Source organism: Mirounga angustirostris, unplaced genomic scaffold (genome assembly GCF_029215605.1).
Source record: "Mirounga angustirostris isolate CCGP_5_RB_7025 unplaced genomic scaffold, mMirAng1.0.hap1 SCAF_13, whole genome shotgun sequence".
In the NCBI taxonomy this organism is placed as follows: domain Eukaryota; kingdom Metazoa; phylum Chordata; class Mammalia; order Carnivora; family Phocidae; genus Mirounga; species Mirounga angustirostris.
Genome location: NW_026991721.1, coordinates 83,032,335 through 83,058,650, shown reverse-complemented (window position 1 = coordinate 83,058,650; position 26,316 = coordinate 83,032,335). Strand labels below are relative to the sequence as shown.

The following is a 26,316-nucleotide window of genomic DNA, read 5'->3' as shown; positions in this document are numbered from 1 at the left end:
GGCGTGAGATGCACTGCTGCTTTGTCATGACTACAGAAGTGATTGAGGTCTTTTGGGTAATTTCTTGGGCAGAGGTAAATGAAATCGCAAAGCCATTTATATATGATGCAGAATTCTTCATATGAAAGAATGAGTCTCTTCTCGTTTCTCTAGTTATAGACTAATCTAGACAAGGGGATACTTTGCCCTTCATACCATGGTAATCTTGGCCTGGGTCTAACTATAGAAATAAATCATAATTTCTTTATATCCAGTATTCTATTTGGAGACATAGGCCCTATGTTAGAGTTATGATAAAGGGCATGACATGGATTAAAGTTATTTTCTAGGGTATGTTCAGCAAAATGTCTCAAAAGGCAGAGAAAAGATGAGATCCTTTCAGAGTCTACATACCCTGTCCTCTGTACTTGACTGCTTTTTGTAAAAGATTACTGAGCCAGACCTCAAAATAATGTCCGTTATTTCTGGATAATAATAGGCACGCTTGCTATCAGTTTAGCTGGTGCACATTATTTGTTAATTCATTTATTCATTTATCTAACATGCACTGAGTGCTCACTATGTGCTGAGTATTATTTGAGGTGATCGGGATACACAGGTGACTAGATCGGCCTTTGCTTTCATGGAAGCTCACATTTTCATGTGGAAGCAAGCAGACAATAAACACAATTAAAAAGGTCACGTTTTGATGAAAAGGAAAAGGAAAGAAAAGGAGCAGGTGATATGGCGGAAAGTAACTGGGGCAGAGTGGTCAGAAATGGACTCTCGAGATGGGCACAGTTGAACTGAGCCTTGAAGACTGGGAAGGAGCCAACCAGGCAGAGAGGAAGTGGAGAATTCTAATGAGCGAGAAAACAAGTAGGAAGCTTGTGTGGCTGCAGCCGTCTTGGCACGTTTGGGAAAGACAAAAGGAGTCACTGTGACCCCGCATAATGGCGAGAGAGAGGGCAGTGGAGAGGTCAGGTACGTGGGCAGTCAGCAGCTTGCTCCCTGCCTTGCTGGCCAGGGTGCAGCCTTTGCACTTTCTCCGGGTGCAATGGGAAGGATTAGAGGTTTCAGGCAAGAGGATGGCTTGGTCGTGTGTATGTTTCTAAAATGCCCCGACTGCTCTGCGTACCATGCCAAGTGGGAGGGTGACAAACATAAAACACCACTTTGGAGGTTCCTGTGGCCATGCGAGTGAGAAAGCAGTGGCAGCGTGGATGTGATGGTGAATATACAGGGAGGTAGAGGGGGAAGTGATATTTTAGAGGAGAATGATCGGACGTGATGCTGGAGGAGTTTGCAGTGAGAGAATAGAAGGCACCCAGAATGATTTCCAGGGATTTGATGAGAGCACTTGATGGACCATGATTCTTCTTACCAGCATGGAAAGACTGGAGAAGTAGGTGGGGGGTGAGAAAGAAAGAGGACCATCCTGGGTAGACCGAATTTAAGATTTAGAATCAGGAAGAGCTTTTAAGTGGATGTATGTGGGGCTCAGAGAAAACATGAGAGTTGAGGATATAAACTTGGGAGAGATCAGCTTGTATTTGTTGTTAAGTCATCAAAAAAAAAAATGAAATCTTGTCGTTTGCCACGATGCAGATGGAACTAGAGGGTATTATGCTAAGTGAAATAAGTTAATCAGAGAAAGATAAATATCATATGATCCCACTGATATGAGGAATTTGAGAAACAAGACAGAGGATCATAGGGGAAGGGAGGGAACAATGAAACAAAATGAAACCAGAGAGGGAGACAAACCATAAGAGACTCAATCTCAGGAAACAAACTGAGGGTTCCTAGAGTGGAGGGGGGTGGGAGAGATGGGGTGGCTGGTGATGGACATTGGGGAGGGTATGTGCTATGGTGAGCGCTGTGAATTGTGCAAAACTGAAGAATCATAGACCTGTATCCCTGAAACAAATAATACATTACATGTTAATAAAAAAATTAAAAAAAAAAATCTTGAAACTGGATATAATCACCAAAATGAGGAGATGGTAGAGCTGCAGTGCAGGATCAGGGATTGGAGCCCCAAGGCTTTGCAACAAAATTAGAGGGAGGAGGAGCCAACAAAGCCACAGAGAATCAAGAGCCAATCAGATAGGGAGAAAACCAGGCGGGCGTTGCTCAAAACATAGGAGGGAAGAAAATGTTCTAAGGGCAGAGTGACCAACTTTGCTGCCTAACGCAGCCACAAACTAAGTTCTGGAGACTGAGAAGAGGACTGTCCCTGCGACTGGATAAGATGATGGCCTGGTGATCCTGGCAATATGGATTTCAGAAGAGTAGTAGGGCAGGGGAGCAAAAAATGATGGTAATTTCTGAGGAAAATCAAGTCAAAGTAATGGTATTCGTGTATGTATTCACAGGCCTGCTAGCCAGGGCCTGGCTGCATGCAGATGAAAACATTTCAGTAGAATCAACTGTGACGCAAGAGAGCAGAGATGAGAAGCAATGCATAGGTAGAGGGCTGGTCTTTGCAAGATTTTTCTTCCCTTAGGACCCTGCCCCCACCAACCATTCCTGTAAACTACTCAACTGGGACAACTGATTACATGAATTTTCCAATGGGAAGGGGGAGGGTATGAGGAATTTAGTACCTGAAGAAGCTGATTTTCAAGATTTCTCTTTTACTGTCTTGAACAAATGGTATTTTGGGATATGGGGGAAATTAAGAGAGTAGTAGGGATGGATGCCAGATTTGAGGAGGAGATATGTGTGATTCAATGCCAGATGTGTGAGGATTGTTAAAAAACAAAACAAAACAAAAAAAACCTCACCTGAAGATCTAGTTGGCTTTATTAAATGATTCATGAATTGGGCAACATCCCATCTAGCACGTAGAAGGGAACCCACAAAAGTTGTACAAAATGGAAGGGTTTTATAGGAAGGAGGAAAGGGCAAGAATTTATTAGCAAAAGAAAAGAAAAGATCAGTTCTGGCAAGGTCATTTTCCCATGGGGGAAGGGCAGGGCATCTAATCGTGTAGATTACCTCATTTTCCTTTGTTGTTGGTGGTGGGTGGGTGGGGGGTTATTGAGAGAATCCATGTGACAGATTACTTTTTTGGTGCTGATCAGAAAATTCTTAACTGACCAGTTAAGACTATATTTCTGGGGGAGGTTGAAACTGCAATTAAGTGTTAGATATTAAGCCCAGATATGGTGACTTGGCTTGGCATACGTGAGTCCATCTTGGGCCTGTGGTGTTCCTTTTAACAGGACAATGTCAGGTTTGATTTGAGGAGACCCAACATGGGTTACTTCATTACCCTGACGACTTTTACCTGCGTCATCTCTCTTGTCTGAATGGTTTTGTTCTACAGATCTGAGCTGAACCAGAAGAAATATGTTTTAAACTGGGCATAGAAGGTCTCACTTCAGAGAACCTTCCTTGCTATTTTTAGCTTCATCCTAGATGATCCCAATATGGCATGGGTGATTCTGAAGAGACCTGGTTTGTCTCTACACCCAGTCTCCAACCTGAGAACCTTACCAGGCATTGCTGGATTACAATTTCTTATTTTCACTCTTAACCTGATGCAATGTGCCACGTGCAATTCCTATGCACTTTCACTACAAACAAAATATTGTCATCTATTCTCAGGAGCAGTTAATTGGGCAGGAAGGGGAGTGGGGAGTGCTTTTAGGACCTCAAACAAGTAAAGACATTAATTGGTGTAATTTACTAGATAAATATTATAAAGTTTACTGCAGGGCCCCTGTGTTTACTTGGTTGTCCCAAGTGTTTTGCAAATCCTACCATGTATATATACAAGTGATTTCCATAAGCAATGTACATATGATTGCCTGCCACTCCATTATCAGGGAACTTGGACTAGACATAGTCCATTTGTGTTACAGAAGATATAGACACTTTTTTTACAAATGACTGTCCCAGAGCTTTCAGAAATGTTTCCTTATTTTATCTTTTTAAATAATTCTTGTGTTTTTCAGGGTCAGGATGTCCTCTTTCTGTTTCTGGGTAAGTTTAGTGGAGTGTTTGAGTCTAACACCAGATGGGTATATCACTCTTTGTCCACAACAAATGTTAAGTGTAAAAGAAGATCTGTTGCTAAATCTTGCATGTGATCTTAATGTTGCTACATCCTTGAAACATGTAATTTAAATAAACAATTACCTTGTTTTGATGACAAAATCAGTTTATGAGCTGACATAATCAGTGATTTAAAAAAAAGTCATTTATGAATATGAGTACAAATTACCAAAATATTTTAACAAAGTGAACCTATCCTGCCAAGTACATTAAATTTTCTCCTTAATTGATTCTATTGACCAGAAGGATAAGTTCACATGACAGTGGGAAAGGGTTCAAGGGCCGAAGAAGAATACATTAGAGCATAAAAAGATGAGAGGCACATTTTACAATCTCTCACACATATTTATTTGTATTTACATATTTTTTTAAAGGGCAATAACTCATAAATCTGTTGCTTTGATTCCACTTAGTAGCTGGCAGTTTTCCATTCTATATCCGTGGGGCAGAATAGAAACTCATTAGCCGGGGGCTAGAGGTGCATCCCTGACCTCTTCCCTGCCAGCCCCGCCCCCATACCCTCCAGGAGTCAGGATAACACTAGGGGAAGAGCTCTTGGGACAAGAATTCAGATCCTGACTCTCCCCCTCCTTGGCCAGGTGTGACCTCAGGCAAATTAATTAATTACTTGGCTTCTGTTTTCTTACCCCTAATCATTGTTGTAGATGAAGATTAAAGGAGGTAATGTACACAACACGGGGCCCAGTGCAAAGGCACGCAGTGCATTGTAGATCTGAGCCTTATTGTTGCCACCATCCCACTAGTTCTGTGCCTCTTCTATATGGGGAAGAAGAGGAGCCGCTGACCTCTCATGGGACAGGTGCTGAGCAGGCTTCCTGAGGTACATGACCTCATGACTCTGAAGGTCACAGCTGATCAGCCTGAGATTTGAACCCAAGCCGATCTGACTCCTATGTCCTTCCTGGTCTTCACGAAGCCCTCCTGGGTGCTCAGACTGAAGAGGGACCAGTGCCTCCTGACATCTGTGTGGTGCTCTCAAGGCTTAAAGCATCTCCTCATATTCTCTTCCTTTGTCCTCCTCAGAGACTATCAGCACCTAGAGAGCAAGGGTGCGTCCTTGATTCCTGCATCTCCAGAGCCTGGCATGGTTCATGGCCCATAACATGCTGGAACAAACACAGGCTCAGTGAGTGATAGATTTTTATGTCACTGCTTACCACAAGCCTGTGCCGTGTCAGGAGGACCAGGATAAAGCTTACAAAGCACTTAACACAGCTCGAAAAATACAGGTTCTTATTGGCATTATTGGGGAACAGGTATTACTTACTTGGAGTGATCAAAACACAGCCCTTCCAAAAGAAAAGCCCACTAAATAATGGTCTGGGCTCTCAACCCAATTCTTGTGCTTCCACTTGGCTTCATTGCCCTTCAGTCTAGGTGAAGTGTAGATCTATTCAAATTGGCAGGTGTTGGCTGCATAATAATCCACATTAAAGAGCACACTTAGCGTTATTGAACACCAACCCATATTGTAACTGATTTTCCTTTCTCTTCTTGCTTCCTTTTTCCCCCCTTCTTCCCCTTGCTTCTGCAGACATTTGTTGATTACCTATTTTATGCCAGAGTTTTATTATTTGCTGGAGATTTAAAAAGAATAAAGTGAAGAAAGCTATAATCTCATATGAAGATGGGCACTTAAACAACTAACTGTAATGTAAATGGAAAGTGGTATGGCAGAGGCAGGTACAGAGTGCTCTGCAAAAACAGAAGGGAGAGAGGATTAGTAGGGTAATGATTCCTAGCTGCTATAACAACTTCCAAATCCTAGCGAGCTAAGACAATACAAATTCATTTCTTACTTATACAGTGTCCACTGCAGGTCTCTCCTAGGTGACCACTTCCAGGTGGTGATTCAAGGACCTGGGTTCTTGCTGTAGTGTTTCTAGTGGTGTCCTTGCTTCCATGCAGGTGGACGGGGAGAGGGGGGAGAGAATCAGGGCGACCTTTTGGGGTCAGACCTGGAAATGGAACTAGAACTGTCCCCACTGAGATGCAAGGTGGCTGCGAAAAGGCATCCTTCCCGTGGGCCTGCGAGGTAAATGGTAACAGTTTGGTGGGCACATACATTGCCTCTGTAGAGGAAATCATTATTTCTGTGGAGAGGAAGAATGGAAGTCCGGGGATCCGAGAGGACTCTGCAGAGGGGCCCCATTTGCCTCACCTCTTGAGGAATGTCTAGGGTTTGGCCATCGGGAAAGTTATAGGGCATTCCAGGCAGAGAGACTCAGAAGAACTAAGCACACACCTGTGGATCTTTGTACCACAGTCCGGGGTGTGGAGCTGTCAGCTGAAGAGGCATTTCAGGCAGCATTCTGCTGTCACTGCATCCTCTTGTCCTCTTCTCGTCCTTGCCTTCCACCGTCCCACCTGCTGGTGGCAATTTCCCATTTGGCTTACGTAGTGTCTAGACTCGTTTCCTGTTAGGGCGGGTTCTCTGGTTGTGTGTGCCGTGGAGGGGCCACGGGCCCATCTCCCCCCGTGGAAGTTCTCTTCACACTTGCTTTCCCCCTTCTTGGCACCTAAGGTGTGGACACATGATCTAGGCTCAACCCAACAGAGGCCACATCCAAAATGGCCACTAGGCACACAAAGAAGAAAGGGTAGCTGGCAGCCAGCCGTGCTCCCAGGGGCGGGCCAAGTAGTCTGTGATTTAACAAACCCTTCAGGTGCTTCTGATGCGTGCTACAGTCTGACGGTTTCTCCTCGCCGAGTCCACCCTCCGTGGGAGATTCCTGATTCAGAGCGTCTGGGGTGGGGCCCGAGGATGTGCATTAATGCTGCTGGTCCAGGGACCACGCTGGGAGAGCCTCAGTGCTACCCCATTACCTCAAAAATATAACGAGTGGAACAGAGAGGGAGGAAGAACACAAGCGGATAGGTCCTCCAGCCAGAATGAAAGAGAACAAAATGGGAGGCTTTGGGGTGCAACTCTCCGGCTCTCCTTCCCCCTTTGCCCTCTGAGCATACCCCTCTCGTTTCTGCCCAGCCCTGCCCATCATACTGGCCCACTTCGCTTGACTCAGACATTTTAGAAATGCAACTTTCTTTTCTTTTTTTCTGTACAGGTGTCAGTTCTGACATTAGAAATATCTTGCCCAATTAGATCACAAATAAGCCAAGAATATCCTTCAAAATGCAGATAATCAAAGCGTAGTATCAGAACCTGATCATTCCCTCACACATCCATGGTGACGGCCCAGGGCTGCTTTCTTTACAGCCTGGCAGACTTTCTAATTCTGACTCACATTTTTCTAAAAGGGAAAAAATTACCTGTTAGACAGATGCTCCTTAAAGAAGATTCTTTCTTAGAGGAACTTTATAAAAGCCACATTTGGACATTATTTGTGTGTGAAAATTGTGCTCTTCCTGCTCATAAACTTTTCTGAAACAGTTTTTTTTGTTTTTTTTTTCTTGTGGGAGCTTGAAAAGGGCTGGTAATTTTAAAACGTCACCTGTGACACTGATATGCTTTTGGTAGCAGATAAATGCCACTAGCTGGTGTGAAGACAATTTGCCCAGAAAATATGAAGTGCTATATATCCAGAATTACTAGGCACAGAGTAAAACTCTCCATTTGTTAAAAAAAAATTCCCCAGACACTGACTTGCAGTCGCTGAGTTCTGGGCTGTGCTTTATTAATCCTTCTGTTCACTCTGCATGGGGCACAAGAGGCTGGTCAGAGAGGAGTTCTTAATGAACTGTGTGTGGGGGGCCCCTGCATTGCAGGAGGGGACACAGCCTGTTCTCCGCTTCACATACAAGGCGTAGGGAACACACGAGGTAGTTTGAACGTGCAACCCCCATCCCAGCATTCCTTCCACACAAGGAATAATGGTATCAGCATGTAATCTCAGTATTTTGCCCTTGACACAAAATTCTGCCCGCTGCTCTGATATCCAGTAGCTCACTCCTCACTAATTTGAAATAGGTCCTGGTGGATTGGCATCCCCTCCATCTGAATTGCAACACGCACTTCATCTCCTCCTGCTTAAAATGAGGATGAGCATGCTTACAGCGTTTAAGAGTCGGAGGCCGCTTCAGGGATAGGTATTTGTAAGTTTCATGAATTATTTATTTAAGCAAATGTATACAGAGCATTTATGTGTTGGAGTATATGCCTGATCACACTCAAAGGGGTGTCGTGGAAATGTATCATGCTCCGGCATCACCATTTTGACATATGTAGTGTGTAGAGTCAGAACACCGCTCCTAGGATAGAACAGGATTAGTTCAGTTTGGAGTCATTTGGCTCTCATGATGCAAAACTAAGTAAATGCGTTTTATCATCTCCCCTGTTGTGTAAGGATAAAGCCCAGCCTGGATCTGTTTGGGCTTCATGCCTGGAGTTTTGAACTAAACACAGTCCCATTGGTGTGTTGTAGGATTTCATTGTTTTTGCTTTTATTTTGTTTTTCCCTTTCAGCAAGCACATATTCAGAAAAACAGCAGTATGTGCTTTAAAGGTTTATAGTGTTTTCCTTACAGGGAGATTAACAAAATAGTATAAATCAAGTCAAATTTTTAAATATTTGTGTAAGACCGAGGCTCTGCTTCCCCTGTTTCCTTGGCGTCTCCTGTCTCACACGCACACACGCGGGCATACACAGCCAGAGGTCTGCAGGAACACTTAGCCAGGCATCCAGGTGTTTAATTTGGAGCAATGCAGAAAGTGAGGGACCCGAGAAGCCCCTCCTATGTCGGAAAATCCAGCCTCAAGTTTGCTTCAAACCCTTTACTCCATCGGATGTGGAAACAGTTCTTGGGGACAACTTCTTGACGCTCTGGATGTTCTCACCTCCTCCTTTCTGGTCCGTTGGAGGGTAAAGATGGTAGTGAGGGAATCTAGAATAAGCCCCCAGCACACAGGTAAGCAGGCACTCCTCTCTGCAGAGTTAAGGGGGTAAACTAGCAAGAGTAAAAGCTCAACCAGATATTCAAGGTTGTACCTAAATACCCAACATTTCCAAAATCATTTGAGGAATTAACTTAAAAGTCAATCATCAGCCAGCCGGTGTGTGTCAAAAAGAAAGGGCAAATTGCATACATTCCTTGGTTAGTTGCCCCTGTGAGGTACACTGAATTGTACCATGACCTCCTGAACCTTTACTGATGCCCTCTAAAAGTCCCACATGGAAGGGTAAATATAATTGCTCGCTAAGATGCATCCATCCTGAAATCTCTGGGAGACAGAAATATTAAAATGAATAGACGGCGCCTGGCAGATCGCTTCCTGCCGGTGATAAGCAATCTTGCCTATTAAGTGTCTCCCAGTGCAGGCAGATACTTACATTCCATGCACGGTCACAGGCACGGTGCGGGATGATTGATTGAATATATCTATACTTTGTATACAGCTAATGAACTGGGGATGGTTGCTTAAAAGGAAGACTGATAGAACCCCGAAGTCCATAGCCAGATTCTGTCCAGAAGGAGGATGAGAAAGCGGTCCAGGGAATCAGAGTAAAGGGTGAGATAAATCAGGTAGATAGGCATTATAAACAGGCCTGGGAAGCTGGGGCTTGCAGGCAATGTGAGAGACTCTCGGGAAACGGGGAGAAATGAGGAAATGGAGCACTGATGAATGCTTCGCTGCCTTCCGTCCTTAGCACACTTGGGTTGAGCAGCCATATGTGCTTTTTAAAAAAGAATCTTCTTTCTAAATCCTAGAAACATTCGTCTGAAAATACGGTAAAAATTGGACCAGCGCCCTTCTTTTAGATGGGAGAAAGCACCTAGGTAGAATAAATTGTTTAATAAGTTAAACAGTCAAATTTCCTGATCTTTATTGTTCTTTAAAAGGAAAGTTTAAAGTTTATTATTGTTGTTTGAAAAAAGAAAAAGGAAGAGAAAGGTCCATGCTCACTGTGAACACCTAAACAGTTCAGTGTTTTTAGAAGTGCAAAGGGAGTGTTTCTTTGGAGGGGTCTTCTGTTCCTCCTCCAGAGGAGTCCATAAGTTTGTATGTATTTTTATATTCATTTCTACCCAAGTGCAATGTGCAATAGGAATTGTCCACAAATAAAATACCTTACATGTATTGATCCTTTTATTTACAAATAGGATGTTGGCAATATTCATCCTTGTTGGTATGAATAAATTAATCTTGCTTCTTCTAAGATGCCATGATGTATTTCACTAGTTCCTTATGTTAATCTTAAAGATAAAACAGTTATTTTACCAGCAAATATGGGTTCATTTGGGAATGACAGAGAATTGCAATTTGGGACATGCCAAGTACGGCAAAGCCATAGGCAAGTCCCACAGAAAAAGGAGAGGAACGTTACTTTATGGAGGAGAAGGAGGAAGTTGGGAGGGGTTGTTTTGAACAAAAGTCCCTTGGAGAGAAGCAAGAGTTCAGGGTGATGACAGTTTCTCATTGCCTGAGTTGCAGGGGTAGTCGATTTTTTATAGGCAATGCCATATACATCTTTCCCTGTTGGGGCTGTAATTGATGATTCTTTCCTGTTGAGATTCTTTTGGGGTCTGTAATTGACACTTCTGTTGTAGTCTGTAATTGACAATTATTTCTATAATTAATATTTGAGTGATAAGGCTTACCCTTCTGTGCTCCCCCTTCTAGCTTCTGACTCCATTTTAGTGAGGTTTGCCTTTATTAATTTTCACATTACAGATTTACCTGCACGTTATTTCTAGTTCTTCTGCTCTGCCAACCAAGGCCATTAGGAACACCTCGGTGGATGTAAGTGTCTCTGTAATGCAAGCTCCTAGATATGGAATTGCTAGAACCTTGGTACACAAATTAAAAGTCTGAGGAATATTGCAAAACTGCTTAACAAAAAGGTTATTGCAATATGCCATCCCACCAACTATGTGTAGAAGTTTCCAGAAAAGCTTGGCGGTAGTGGGTGTTTTCACACTTTTGACATTGCCAGACTGGTAGGTGAGAAATGTTTAATTTATATTTCTTTAATTATGGAGTTGAATGTCATTTTATATATTTACTGGACATTTTTATTTCTTTTTCTTCATATTGTTTATATTGTTTGCCTGTTTTTTCTTTTTTTTCCATGTTTTTCTTTTTGATCTGCAACAAGTATGAAACATGTTAAAAGACTTTGTCCATTGTCATGTGTGTTATAAGTTACTTTCCAGTTGGTCATTTGCAATCTTATCTTATTTATCAAATATATTTTTTATATAAAATGTTTCATTTTTATGTAGTCAAAGTTGCCTTTATATCTTATGAACTCATGGTGAAAAAGATCATCCCCCTCCCCATCCCAAGATTTTGAAAAATATGAATTATTTTCCTAATGGTTTGAATAATTTAAATTTTACATTTTAATCATTGATCCATCTGAAATATATTTTATGTTAGGAGGGAGATTCAGTATTTTTGTTCTGTATGAACAGGTTTATAGTCCCAACATCGTCTGTTAATTAAACTATCTAGCCCTACTGACTGGTAATGCCGTCTTAACTTGGAACCAATTCTGGACTCTTTTATTCCATTGATTTGTCAGTCTCACACTGAGTCAATTCTTTTTTTTTTTTTTTTAAGATTTTATTTATTTATTTTGAGAGAAAGAGGGAGCACAAGCAGAGGGGAGGGGCAGAGGGTGGGGGAGAAACAGACTCCCCGCTGAGCAAGGAGCCCAACTCGGCGCTCCATCCCAGGACCCTGGAATCATGACCTGAGCCGAAGGCAGACGTTTAACTGACTGAGCCACCCAGGTGCCCCAACACAGTCAATTCTGTGCTGTTTTAAGTATTATTGTTTTGTAAACTCTTTCAATACTTGTTAGGGAGCATTCTCCACATTAGGTATCCTTCTCCCATTTTCCTTAATTGCTACCTAGGGATAAGATAGGAGGAAAAGAGGGGAGACTTCAATGTGTGGGTGCCCCTGCAGGATCCTGATGACCCTCTTGGTGTGCAGTTCTCCAGCTGAGACAGTGGACATTCACCTGGTGAGCCCCAAAGGGCTTTCTTCAACCTCCTTGGTAGTAGGGCCCCCTCTTGATGGAAGATGTCAGGGCTAAAGGCAGTGTTATGTTTCGTAGCTTCCCTTCTGCTTGTGGACTCCATAGGCAGCTGGTCAGAGAATGGCTTCCTCCTTTTGGTTATGGTGGTTTTGCTTTTTTTTTTTTTTATACGATGTTCCCCTGCATGATTTCCTCTGCTACTTGGCACTGACAAACTGGCTTTATCTTCATACCTGATTTTATTATCCATTTTCACCTTGTGCATTACGGATAGGAGAGCTGGAGGGTCCATTTGCAGAACTCTCTTTGCCTCTGGTGCCAGTAGGTTCTGCATTCCTGTCAGCCTGCCATTTCCTCGGGAGTGTGTTTGTCTGTCTTCTCTGAATCCCGGCACCAGGCAGGGCTCCTGGCACATACGATCACTCCAGAAATGGTTGATAAGGAAGAAAGGACCAAAGGGAGGGGAGGGAGAGAGGAGCAAGATGATGCACGTATGCACCAAGCATTTGGAATGAATAGAACATCTGTCAGACACAAGGGCCCTGAGGTCTGTCCTTAATTCTGATCTCGTGATCTTGTTTTAGGGTTTTGGCACTCTGGGGTCTTGTTTATTCACGTGTTGATACCACTCAGTTACCCATATGGGGAGTAGTTAATACACCAGTTAATAACATTGACTTTGGCATCAGTCAGATGTGAATGTAAGTAATGGCCATACCACCTACTGGTTTTTAATTGGTTTAATTTACTTTTGTAAACCTCAGTTTTTCCTCCTTAGATTAGCAGTGAGGTTGAAATGAGATAATGCACTGAAAGCACTTGACACAGAGCCTGATATGGGTGTAAGCACCCGGTAAATGTTAGCTCCTACTAGTAAGATTTCTGTTATTTTTATTATTATTACTACTATCTTATTATTGTCCAATGGTAAGATGATGAGTGCAAGTATTTCTTTGGCCATAAGGCCATAGGTGCTACACTGAGCAAGATGATACAATTAAAAAAAAATTAAGCCCAATGATGATTGTATCCAAAGAGGTATTTCTGGGGAACTAACAAAACTTAGCCACTTTGTTTTACCAAAACATCGCTGTCTTTCTGATGATGGATTGTTGTTAACAAGGAGTTAGTGTAAAGCAGAAAGTTGACATGTTTTGCATCTAGAAGGAATGATTGAAGGAAATTAGTGCCACATGCTCAACTCTTCAGTCTCAGGGCCTTTGCACTTGCTCTTCGCTCTGCCTGGAAACGTCTTCCCCTCCATACCTCAATGGCTCCTTTTCTTAGTTCTTTCAGAAGAGCAGTGTGTCAGAGAGGCCTTCGCTGACCCCCAGTGTCACACAGCACCCCACCCCGACCACAGGCAGTTCCTTAGTCCTCACTACCACCAGGCATGTGCATGTATTTTTATCTTTTCAGTTTTGTTTTATTGTGGGAAGAGCGTTTAACATGAGATCTACCCTCCTAACACGTGGCTAATTGTACAATTGAACATTATCAATGTCAGGGACATCGTGGAACAGAGGATCTCTAGAACTCACTCATCTTGTGCCATTGAGGCCTAATGCCTGCTGATTAGCAGCTCCGCATTGCCTCTTCCCCAGACCCTGGCAATCTCCATTCTACTGTCTGATTCTATGAGTTTGACTGCTTTTGATAAGTCAAGTAAGTGTAATCATGCAGTATTTGTCCCGCTCCGACTGGATTATTTTACTTAGCATAGTGTCTTCCATATTGTCACAGATGGCAGGATTTCCTTCTTCTTTTAAGTTTGGATACTATTCCATTGTATGTATATACCACATTTTCTTTATTCATTCATCCATCTTTGGGCATTTAGGTTTTCTCCACATCGTGGCTACTGGGAAGAATGCTATAATGAACATGTGAGTCCTGATCTATTTTGTATACTTATTGTTTGCCTGTGTATTGCCCCTTGTTCCCCATTAGAACCTAAGTGGCATGAGGACTTAGTTTTGCTTTGTTCACTGCTATATCCTCAGAGTCTAGAATACAGCACTGTCCTTGACTCAGATCCCAGCACCTGTTTCCTTTGTCCTTAATTACATCCTAAGTTGGAAAACCTTCTCAGTCCAAGTTCTAGGCCATGTATGAAAAAACTGCCAGTGTGGCTGGAAAAGTGATCAACTTTGGTACCCTTGGAAATTCAGGGTCTTGTGCTTGGTCCCCCTTGAGTATTGGTCCCAGACCCAGAACCGTGACCCACATTCCCATGATTTCTGAGGTCCATCCTCTTGAGCCATGAACAATGCCGTGTATCATGCCCAAGTCACTTGCAAGTCCAGTTTCAGTTGGAGAACCGGACCCACTCAGGATTAGCACCATCAGCTTTACAAATGATTTGCAAAATGTTCCTTCTCCTTCCTCCTGCCCTCTCTCTATTCTTCCATCCTGTTGAGACTCTTGTAGCTACTCATAATTCTTTCTTCCAGAACTTTGCAAACTTGCTATTCTTAGCTACTTGTCATCATTTTGTTACATTTTTCCCCATGAGAAAGTAAACCCCATGAAGGATGGTACCCTGTTTGTTTTATGAACTGCCCTGTCCGGACCATCAGGCATAGTGCTTGGCTGTAGTCCAAGAATATTTACTGAGCACTGATGGATGGATTGGCTTTTGTTTCACCTTCCCATCCACACTGCACCCCAAAGGTGGTATGAATGGGCTGCCCACTCCTTTCCAAATCTGCCTTCAGCATCACATTCCTAGATTGCTCTAGAGGCCTCCTGTTTGCTTAGTCTTTTCCCCTCTAGACTCTTCACCCCGCAGTGTACCTCATACAGCAAGGATCTCAGAAGGATGTTCTGGAAAGTGTGGCCCAGAGCACTTCCCTCTTTTCTCCACAGCATACAAATCTTTGCCTGCTGGACAGCATCCAGACTTCCTTGCCTGTTTTTCTGGGCATCAGACACCCTGGCCTCATGTTTTCCTTCTGTCTCACCTCTCTTGTCCCCAACATCTTGCTTCTGCCAAACCAGACAACTCGCCTTCCCTAGATACGCCCCACATTTTTCTCATACGTTTTGTTCATGCGGTACCCTCTGTCCGAAGAGCCCCCTCACTGTCCCTTAAAAAGAACAAAGAATCTGGTCAAATCCTGAATCTGCTTGGCCAGTGGATAACACTTTCCTGAGCTTGTGCTTAGTAATCTGTCAAGTGGTGGAAATAATGGCCCCTGTGAAGGTTCAATTAGATACCGAATACAGGTGGTTTGGCAGAGAGTAAGCACTTATTCCATAAATAAAGTACTTATTTCTCTTCAAAGCCCAACTCAAAAACATCCCCCTCTGCCGGCTCCCTTCTAATCTTCCCAGAAATGGTCTCTCTTCTTCCTTACCATCCTCTTGGAGGTTGTGGCAGAATTGCCCATGTATCAGAATGCTTCATCCACACGTTCTGCCTTCCCTTCTAGTCATCGAAGATGAAAAACACCTTGAAGTTAGGAATCGTGCCTCATGTTCTCCGCAGGACTCTGAACATCACAGTTGCTCCAGAATTGTTTTTCTCTTTTAATTGACTGAATCATTTTGCTGCTTCTCAGGCTACTACTTTCTATCACAATATCCTATAGATTAGGTAAGGGTAGCCTATTTTTCACTTCGGTAATGGCCAAGCAGTGAGGCCCTGGTTTTGAGCTCTTAATATGGCACCAGGAGAATCACTGGCGTTGAAAGAAACTAGATCAGAGGGTGAATAAAAAGGCATTTGATGAGGCTCTTAGTGTAACAGAATGTCTCACTCATCTTTTTTCCTTAGTCTTTGAAATAGACAATGGCCTGGAGCCTTCTCGGCAGATGGACCATGTTTGTGCCTTAGTCACTTAACAGCTATTAGCCTGATTCCATACACTGCAGCCAAATTAAATAATAAGTAAGAGCCTATGAAAAGCTGGTTTGGAGACGGTGTTACTACGTCTCGCTTGATGGCCTTCTTGGAAGCACATGCTCCCTCTCCATGCTGTCAGCCTGGTCCTGGGACTAAGGAGTCTTCCACACAGATGCAAAGATGGAGGCCTGCAGGAGAGTTGTCTGTACTCTAGAGTTGGGGCAGGGGCGGGGGGGAAGAATGTCCTGATTATAAATTCCAGCTTGCACCCACGGCTCTTACCCTCCGTGCCACCAACCAAGAAGACAACTCACAATGATGTGATTTCTGCTTTCATTGGTCAAAAGTTTCCTTAGTGGATAACATAAGACCTGCAAATGTTCACAGTGAGGAAATTTTGGGTCTAAATGTCTCTGTCCCCAGGCAACTATCTCAACATCAAGTGCTTCTCAACTTCACCCCTACTGCCAATGACTGTGTCCTCCTCTGAGCACCCTTCACCCTGAATCTGAACATCATATTTAATGGTATTTATTACTTTCATGCTTGCATTATGAATCTTGGTATATTCAGTTCCTGAAGGGTAGAGACTCTGTATTGTTCATCTATGTACTTCCTGTAAGTTTAACCTTACTTGTAATATGTTTGTACATATACATTTATGTTCATATATATATTCAATAATTTTTGAATCGATGCCTGCAAACTCCTAGACATTTTAACTTTATCCTCTCTTTCCTCTCAGCTCCTCTATAGCAAACCCACATTCTTTCTGCATGTGGGCAAACAGTTTTTTGTATTTGTAAAATATCTCTATCAACTGTCAATGCTCATTACCTGGTTGTCAAGGGGTTAGATTCAGACATCTTCTAGAAAGCATGACTGCATTTCTTGACTTAAATTTCAGCAGAAAATAAAAGCAGAAAACTCAAGTTTCATTAAACAGAAGAAACTCATTACCCTAGTGCAAGATCCTTATTGCAAGTTATACTTCATAAATAAGTATACAGGGTTCCCAGATGTGGTAGCTCTGATGGGTAGCCAGACCTTCACTTATATGCTGTCTTCCTACCTTTGCTACAAAGCACTCCCCTAGAATACAGAGAAGAAAGACAAATTAAATTAGAGTTGTTTTTTTGCTGTAATTCTGCTAGTGAGATGTCATGTAGATTTAAGATTCCCTGACCCTTTATGTATCACAAACCCACTTGTTTGTTTGGGTTGGTTTTATAGATTTAGCAGAATTAGAAGGTAGCCACTCATCAGGGCTTCTGGACAGAAACCATAAAATTCAGTTTCCTCTAGCTCCTGGCAAAGAAGAACATGGGGTAGAGAAGTCAGATACTGGTTAGTTTTCAGGCATCAGGAAAAGACTGGATGGTCTGTTGTCCTGGCAACATTTCTTTGATGTTGCAATAACCATGGGAAATGAAGTGCTAAGTTGTCCAAAAATAGAGGCATAATATATCCCCCCCACTGATATTTTTATAAGGTATTTTCAAAACATATCTTAAGGCTAACAGTTGAGATCCGTTTTCCTGGTTATGAGGATAAAGTGTAGGTGGTATCTAAGGCACTTAGAATGGCAGAAACCAAGTTAGTAAGGCATGTGTGCACACACGCATGTGTGTGTTTGTGTGTGTGTGTGTGCATGCATGTTTGTACATAGTACAGACAATAGGCTTTTCCAGACAACACACTACCTAGAGGGGCATGAAATAAAGGGATTATAGTATTGAAATTATGCTCAATTCTTTGGGCAAGTAGACAATTTTTACAACCTAATCCAAAGGAAGGACTTTCTCTAGGTAAGTAATTTCATTGAATTGATCATGTTATGTGGTTGGTTTTCCGTGGTCTTACTGGCCCGGCACCATTAAGTCTGGTTGAGGCTGAGTCCTAGACAAACTACATAATGTCCTTCGGCACCCAGACTTCTGTAGAGCTGCATTCACTTTCTAATGACAAGGGAGGAGGAAGAAAGAATAGGAAAAAAAGAAAATTGATGGTAGGCTAAAAAATGTTTAATAAACCAAGAGGAGAATAGATAAAGAGATCATAGGTCAGAAGGAAGATGAGGAGAAATAAATGATGTGCCATAAGGAGAATGCAGACCTTAAAAGTGAGTCTGATTAACCAAGCCACTCTTCAGAGATGCAGAAGGCCATCCTATTTCTTGCTCACCTTACCGGCTACTATCTTTGGGACTATCAGCTCATCTGTAAAGTTGGAGAGGTGAGTTCCTTTTGTTTCATGATCTGTAATTACATAAATCAGACCAGAGGGATGTAACAGCATCATCTGACACTGTTTCCCAGGGTGAGTCGCTGATATAGCTGTGATTTAGGGTAGGACCTCCTTTTCCCTAAAGTCACCGACCACCTGAAGAATGCCTCCTGGCACTGAAGAGAGTCCGCATGTCAGGTTAGTTTTGGGAAAAAGATGTAGATGAGTGCTGAGTAGCACAGAAGGCTTCTCTCACAACACAGGCAGAGAGGCTCATAGACCTATGGGAGGGGCAGGAGGGGCAAGACCGGCCTCCTGCCCTCTGGTCCAGGCCCGAGGAAGCATGAGGACTGCTCTTATGCCTCAGTAGCACCCAGGCTATGGGCCACGGCTGTACCGGGATATGTACAGAGGCTTCTTCATTCTGCAGAGAGAAGATGACCCACTTACGTACTTCATTGGGTCCACATTCAACCAACACATTGACTTAGGGCTCCCAATGCTGTGGCAGGATTGTATAGATTCTTCCTTCCCATCAGCACCTCCTGGGAGCCTGCTTGCCTGCTTGGTAATTTCTCCCCATAGTGCTTGGCCCAAACTGTGTGCTCAATTAACTTTTGCAGAATACATTTTTTTTTTTCAGAAGCAAAATCATTATATGTTTATAAGAAAACACACACACACACATACACACACACAGTTAAAACCATCTGTAATTCATCCATCCACAGTTCATCACTGTTAACATAGTCATATATACGCTTCAGTTTTTATTTTATATGGCTATAGATCTAATTACATTTCTGATTTACAAAAATGAACTTCTATATTACACAATATGTTGTTACATATATATAAAGTATCTTTCCATGTCCTTAAATATTTTATAGATTAGGGCGCCTGGGTGGCTCAGTTGGTTAAGCAACTGCCTTCGGCTCAGGTCATGATCCCGGAGTCCTGGGATCGAGTCCCACATCGGGCTCCTGGCTCAGCAGGGAGCCTGCTTCTCCCTCTGACCCTCTCCCTTCTCATGCTGTTTCTCTCTCCCTCGCTGTCTAATAAATAAATAAAATCTTTAAAAAAATATTTTATAGATTATATTTCATGGCTACCAAATATTCTACTTTATAGATGGATCATTGTTATTGAACTAATCGCCTTCTTCGGTTGAACAGTTAGGCTATTTTCAGTTTTCATGCTGTTGTAAATACCATTCAAATGAGTATTTTTTTTTTAAAGATTTTATTTATTTGGCAGAGAGAGATACAGCAAGAGAGGGAACACAAGCAGGGGGAGTGGGAGAGGGAGAAGCAGGCTTCCCGCTGAGCAGGGAGCCCGATGTGGGGCTCGATCCCAGAACCCTGAGGATCATGACCTGAGCCGAAGGCAGACGCTTAATGACTGAACCACCCACGTGCCCCAATATCTTGTTTTTAAGTCTTTATTCAAAACCATGATTATTTCCTTAGGGTAAAGGATTCCAAGGGGAATTGTAGCAGAGAATATGCAAATGGCCGGTGCTTACTGATACATGTTGTCAAACTGTCGTCCAGATAGGTGCAACTGTGTGCTCCTTAGCAGGCCTACTATGGCGGGGTAATTTCTTGGGTCTCCCCCACCAATTCCCCATCAAGGCTGACTGTGTAGGTTTCTAGTTTGATAGGTAGGTACATTGCTTTGAGTGCAGTGAGTTTGAAATTTTCCCTCACATACTGATTGACTCTGATACTTTTTTCCCCTGGTTACCTACACACATGAATCCTGGCTGGGTTCCTGAGAGTGTCAATACGACAACTGTTAGGCTTTCTCGTTTTTTTTTTTTTTTTTTTTTTTTGGAGAGGCATTAGGTAGAAAATATACCTCATCAAATGTGTTAAAAATATATTTTAAAATATAAGCAGAAAAAATGTAGATGATTAGAGAAGCTGGTTATAAACTGAGGGCAATTATAATAGTTTTTAAGAAAGGCAAACATTCCAAAGATACGCAATGATAAAAGAACAAAATGTCTTAGAAAATGCACTCAGTAGGTGAGAATTCTATACTGAGTGTGTTCCATCAAGAAAAGCTAGAAGAAACACCGCACCCCTCCCCGTGCTCAGTGCTCTCGGATGACTTAAGGACAGAGTGATTTTGTACTAGTGTCCCCACCAGGGACACATCCTACCCTAGCTCACTGATACCAAAATATTCTTCTCCTAAATAGAAAGCCCATGCTTTAGCTTTTAAAAATAACAGCAGAAAATGACCAGAGGTGCACTCAGTGATGTTTAAGAATCCTGGGGCAAGGCAGACTGTTCTTAAGATAGCTCCGTCCTTGTCTTGCTGAATTATTTACAAAACCTGTGGGGGCAGAGCCTGAGTGAAGGCACTTCCTTTCTGAACGTGCTCGAGAACTCCCAGGGCCTGGCGGGGAAGCCAGTGTCTCTAGGATGTCTGATACCTGGAGTCCGGGAGTCTGCCATTGATTTTCTTTAGAAGAAACCTTTCTGCAAATGCCACAGACCTACATTAGCCAGCGCTGTAGAGACCTGGTCAGAGGCAGGCAAGGAGAATAGGGAATTCCTTGTGCTGATTTCATCTCTTTGGGATGGCTCTTTCCTTTAATTCCCGTAATTCCAAACCCTGAACTGTTCACTTTTTCTTGCATGACTCCAGGTGTTCTAGCATTGCTTCAGGTGGATGCTGCCCCGCACTGACAAGAGGCTGACCCTGGAGCGAAGCGGGTGCCCGGTGCTGGTCAGTGAGTGGCAAGATAGCTATAGCTAGAACAGAAATGCAAGTTTTAAGGGAATGAGAAGGAAGCTGATAAATGTGAATGGGAGAACATCATCCCTGAGCTGGAAGGAAGGTCCTGGGGGGGAGCGTCCCTCTGCATGGTGGCCCAACTCACCTGGAGATAGACATTAAGATGAATTTATACTCAGAAGGAGCCCCTTCTAAGCCCAATCTAAATTGGTATAGTGACCTTGAGCATTTGAAAGTCTTAGTTATTAAAGACACGATTAGAGCCGTCCACACTAAAAAGTCATTTGGGAGTTGAGAGGTATGGGTAAATGATGAGCATGATGTTTGGATTGATTTCTTCTCAACAAAGGTGATTTCAGCTGGCTTTCCCAGACAGTTTATGATACTTTGTCATGACTTTGGGTCTCTGGCTAGATTTTTCAGTTAAGTTAAGCAGGGAGACTCTTAGAAAGGAGGAAACCTTGAGAAGACTCCACGCCTTTGGGGCTCCTTCTGAGTATAAATTCATCTTAATGTCTATCTCCAGGTGAGTTGGGCCACCATGCAGAGGGACGCTCCCCCCCAGGACCTTCCTTCCAGCTCAGGGATGATGTTCTCCCATTCACATTTATCAGCTTCCTTCTCATTCCCTTAAAACTTGCATTTCTGTTCTAGCTATAGCTATCTTGCCACTCACTGACCAGCACCGGGCACCCGCTTCGCTCCAGGGTCAGCCTCTTGTCAGTGCGGGGCAGCATCCACCTGAAGCAATGCTAAAACACCTGGAGTCATGCGAGAAAAAGTGAACAGTTCAGGGTTTGGAATCAGAAGAGATCGTGAATTCAGAGCTCTGCCCCTAACTCACTCTGTGTCATGAGTCAGATTCCTGAACTGTCCAAAACAGTGGATGAATACACTTTTATTCCTCAGGCATCTATCCTGTGCTGTCTGCTTGTGTCCTGTCAGTTATCTCATTTAATCCTGTTAATTTTATCTGAAGTAGGGACTATCACCCCTGATTTACATATTCAGTAATGGGGTTTGTAGCCATCTGAAGTCATAGAAACTACTAGGTGGTTATGCCAGGATTGAAACACCAATTTTTATTTTAGTGCAAATCTTGTTTTCTTTCCAAGAGATCACAGTTGCCTTACTTCTCAGGACTGTTTTGAGGATCAGGTGATTATAACACCTATGAAAGATGAAACAGTCTTACCATTGTTTGGTTAGTGTTCTATTGCTTTTCTAGTATAGTCACTGATCTATTATTAAAAGGCAAGTTTCCAAAGGCCCTGACTTTGAAGGGAAATAAGACCGCTGGATAAATAAGGGGACTTGGAGAAATAAGGGAGGGAGGCTATTTTGTCTGTTTATCCCAGGAAACCAGTTCCCCTATAGCTTCATTCCAGAAGGTCTGTTTGTTAAACTGGAAATGTGGCTGCAGCTCTGCTGTTTCACCGCTCTGGACCCTGGGCTCCACTGACCAGTCTCTGCTTCCCTTTTGCTTATGTCCACTTGTGCTAAAATCATTCTGAAATATCGCCTTATATCATCACAGGGCTCATGCACCCTTAAACCCTGGAGCCCAATTCCTACGCATAAAAATAAAGATAAGACATGTAAGAGTGTTTTAATTTTCATCCTGCTAGTCTTAAACATTCACTGTTTCTACATCTCTCTCTCTCCCCCTGGAGCATTTTGGAATAGGGAAGATACATTCATCATCTTATCCTGTTTTCCTAATCTCAAGTTGGCGGGTGTGGAGTGTTCATATTAATAGAGACTTTTTAGAGCCAGAGAACTCTTCCAAAAGATACAGGTAGGTGGGTATACATATTTACTTCTGCTATGGCTTCATGTAGAATGTTTAAAGATCCTAGAAATGTTGCTCTAGGAATGGAAGTGGAAGCCGCAGGCTTCATGGTTGATTGCTTTTCTGATAGGTGCCATAAAAAAAAATGCATTAGAGAGAGAATATTTGATTTAAAGAGCTCCTAGATGCTGACACCACCTCTGTTTGTTTTCCTTCCTTTAGCAGAAACCTTGTAAAATTTTTATGAAGCATTAATGGATCTGAGATTTTCTCAAGCAAATTTTATGAAGTAAGCTTAATCCCACACATCCGACCCAATTTAGCAGTCTTTGGAGACATAGAACATAAAAAACTCTTCAAACATATCTTGGGTACTGCAGTGCCATAGGGGAAATGGCATCAGGCAAGGAAAGGGACATTGCTCACCCAGGATGGTTTGACATGAAGTTCCAGCCCCCACTGGTGATAAAAAGAATAACCATGCAGGATGGAGTAAAGAGATATCCTGGCCACAAAGAATACCACACAGGTAAGCCAAACTGCAGGGATAAATCTTCATTTATAATTTAGCACACACTTCAAGAACTTCCCCATATCCCTTTATTCACCAATCAGAAAATCACATTAAGAAAAACAAAAAATTATTTGTATCAACAATTCCAGTGATGTGAACCTGAAATCAATGGCTTTGATCTCAGAGAACATACACACACACACACACACACACACACACACACACACACACACACCACTTTCCCTCCACCCCAATTCGTTTTCTGTATCTGAAACAAAAGGGCTTTGAGGATGATAAATTAATTCTGGTATATGCTGATGGGTGAATTTGCACTTTATAATGTGAAGTTTGGTATTCCACAAACCAGGCAAATCAATGAGTCCTAGCAAAGTAGTAAACAGTGGGAGTCCTCCCTAGAGGAGTCCTCCCACTATCCTGCTTTTGTCCCACAATGGCGAGTTCTTGTCATTTATTGTGGGTATTCCATTAAATTTATGACCAGCTTAACAGGGGAACAATGTCTTTGGGAAGAGAGGGAGGAACCCTCACTTACTGAGATATCTTAGTGCTCTGTTCAACAACTGTGAAGAATCTGAGATTTTACCTGACTTTTAAGCTAACAAGGGAGCTTGCTACTCTTTCTTGGCTGCTGGCAGAAGACACAAGACTCCTGGGTCAGAGACAAAGGGCTTCACTACTCCTGGCACAGCAAGAGGCATGAGTTTCATGTTCATACCTGTCCCTTTTGTCCTTCAAGTCCCAGGAGAGTGGTGTATGTGGCCCAGGTAGATGCTATATACTCAGTTTGCATGCCTCTGGGAAGGGGGCAGGGAGGACAACAAAGGATGTGGACAGATGTCTTGTGAGAGAGTTGCAGGACCTGGGGCCATCCCCTTCTCTTTCTGATACATTTTTCTATAAGGTTAAGGGGACTAGTGACCAAATTGTGATCAGAGCCATCAGAAGAGGTATGGCACCCTCAACAGTCGGTTAAATTAAGGTGTTTGCAACAGTTGGGGAGTACTGTACCAGGTGTTTTTCCTCACGAGGTAGGGTACCTGGGTAGTTCTGAAAGACAAAGGGCGATTTGTGTCCCTTCCTCCCTGTACTTCCCAGGATCTGAGGTATCCCTCCCCAGGAACCTGGGTTTTTGCCTCTACTTCAACAAAATTGGTGTGTTAGATCTAGTAGCTATTATTTCACCTTTCCCAATCATCTCCTGCTTGTAGTTAGATCTTTTATCTAGAAGAATCAAGTGCAAGAGTCTCAAGGGTATTTTCATAAAACTTACAGAGATGCATTATGTCCCCACTTTGGCCTATGTGGGCCACTATAGAGGGATTTGGAAAAGAGCATACTCAACCATGTGGCCATTATCCTTTTGATCTAGGACCATGTTGGTCCAATAAAAGAATCCAGGAGGCTACACCAGAATTGAGTTTGAATCCATCCAGAGGGTGGACCCACCAGGCTGTCCTGGGGTTGCTTTTACGGGAAGGAAAGAACAACACGCCCAGGAATGGTCAGGGCGATACCTTGAATTTTCAGGAAAGGCTTTTATAACCCTTCCCCTAACCCCCAATTTATTTTGTCCTGTTTATTATCCAGGAAAGGACTAAAAAGAAATGATTCCTTTCTTGGAACAACCACATTCAGGAACCAAAGTGATATATTAAGGTGTATGGATTAGGAGGAGGCAAGGGAAAGAGTCAGAAATCTTTTTGATTCAATTTTTCAGAGGCTGTTCCAACACTCACTGATATCAGATGCCTGTGGCTGATAGGGAGAATAAAGGTCCATCAAATACCTTGACTATCAGCCCTTTGTTGAGTTGCTTTAATGATAAAAGCTGTAGCACTGCTAGACTACAAAGGTTCTAAAAGCTCAACACATGACCCAGATTAGTTTTAAGGGCAACAGAGTTTGTGGCTAAATTAGCAGATTATATTGGAACAGCAACACTGTACCCTGAAAAATGTCCACCATAGTGAGGCATCATCAATAGCCCTGAAGGAAGGGAGTGAACAGTCAGATGTTGTCAGTTTTCCTGTAGTTGGCAGGAGCAATGCCCCAGGCAATGGGCCTCCCCACTACCACAAGATAAACAGGTCAACTTTGGCAGGAGTCACAAGCAGTGGCCTTCGCATTGGAAACATAGAGGCATTTGCCATGTGCCGGGGCTAGGATGGTAGATGTGTTGTCATGAAAAGTTCAGCAGTGCATCCAGGCATCAGCGGTGCCCATCAAAGTGGTGTAACTTTATCCCAGTCAGTGTCGTGAGAGAACCAGTCCTTGCTGTGGGGATCTTAAATGAGTAACCCAGGGGGTTTAATCAGCAGTTCTGTTATTTGTTTCCATGGCTCATGGCTCCAAAAGGGGTGTCTCATCTTTAAGTCTGTAGTCTTCTTAGTGGTAGACCAAACATCTAGGCTGTGGACAACAGTCCAGGGATCAGTACAAATGTAACAAGGTTCAGGGGCGCCTGGGTGGCTCAGTTGGTTAAGTGACTGCCTTCGGCTCAGGTCATGATCCTGGAGTCCCTGGATCGAGTCCCACATCGGGCTCCCTGCTCGGCAGGGAGTCTGCTTCTCCCTCTGACCCTCCCCCCTCTCATGTGCTCTCTCTCTCTCATTCTCTCTGTCTCAAATAAATAAATAAACTCTTTAAAAAAAAAAGAATATATTATCGGGGCGCCTGGGTGGCTCAGTTGGTTAAGTGACTGCCTTCGGCTCAGGTCATGATCCTGGAGTCCCTGGATCGAGTCCCACATCGGGCTCCCTGCTTGGCAGGGAGTCTGCTTCTCCCTCTGACCCTCCCCTCTCTCATGTGCTCTCTCTCAAATAAATAAATAAAATCTTTAAAATATATATATATAACAAGGTTCATCAACGGGAGTATTAGCCAGAACTACATGAACAGCTTTGAGCTCTGCCCACCGAGTGGAATGGCCGTGTCCATTTTTGGTTCTGTTCTATTGGCGCTAAGGTTGAACAGCTGCCACCATCTAGAGGATACTATTGGGTTGCAGCTTAGCTGAACCTTCAGTCGGCCAAGTACAGGAATTTGGGGGAACATCTGTGAACTGAGGGCTTCACTTGGTCAGTGGCTTTGATTCAGACAATAGAATTGGGGATAGTTTCCTCAGAGGGATAGCTGACACTTTTCCTGTAAAACTGAG

At 43.1% G+C, this 26,316-nt stretch overlaps 1 protein-coding gene across 3 annotated transcripts in view; it reads left to right on the top strand.

Moving 5' to 3' along the window:
* NTM (neurotrimin) overlaps positions 1 to 26,316 on the top strand; it is a 409,148-nt gene that overhangs the window by 26,417 nt on the left and 356,415 nt on the right. The gene's annotated exons all lie outside the window — the stretch shown is intronic.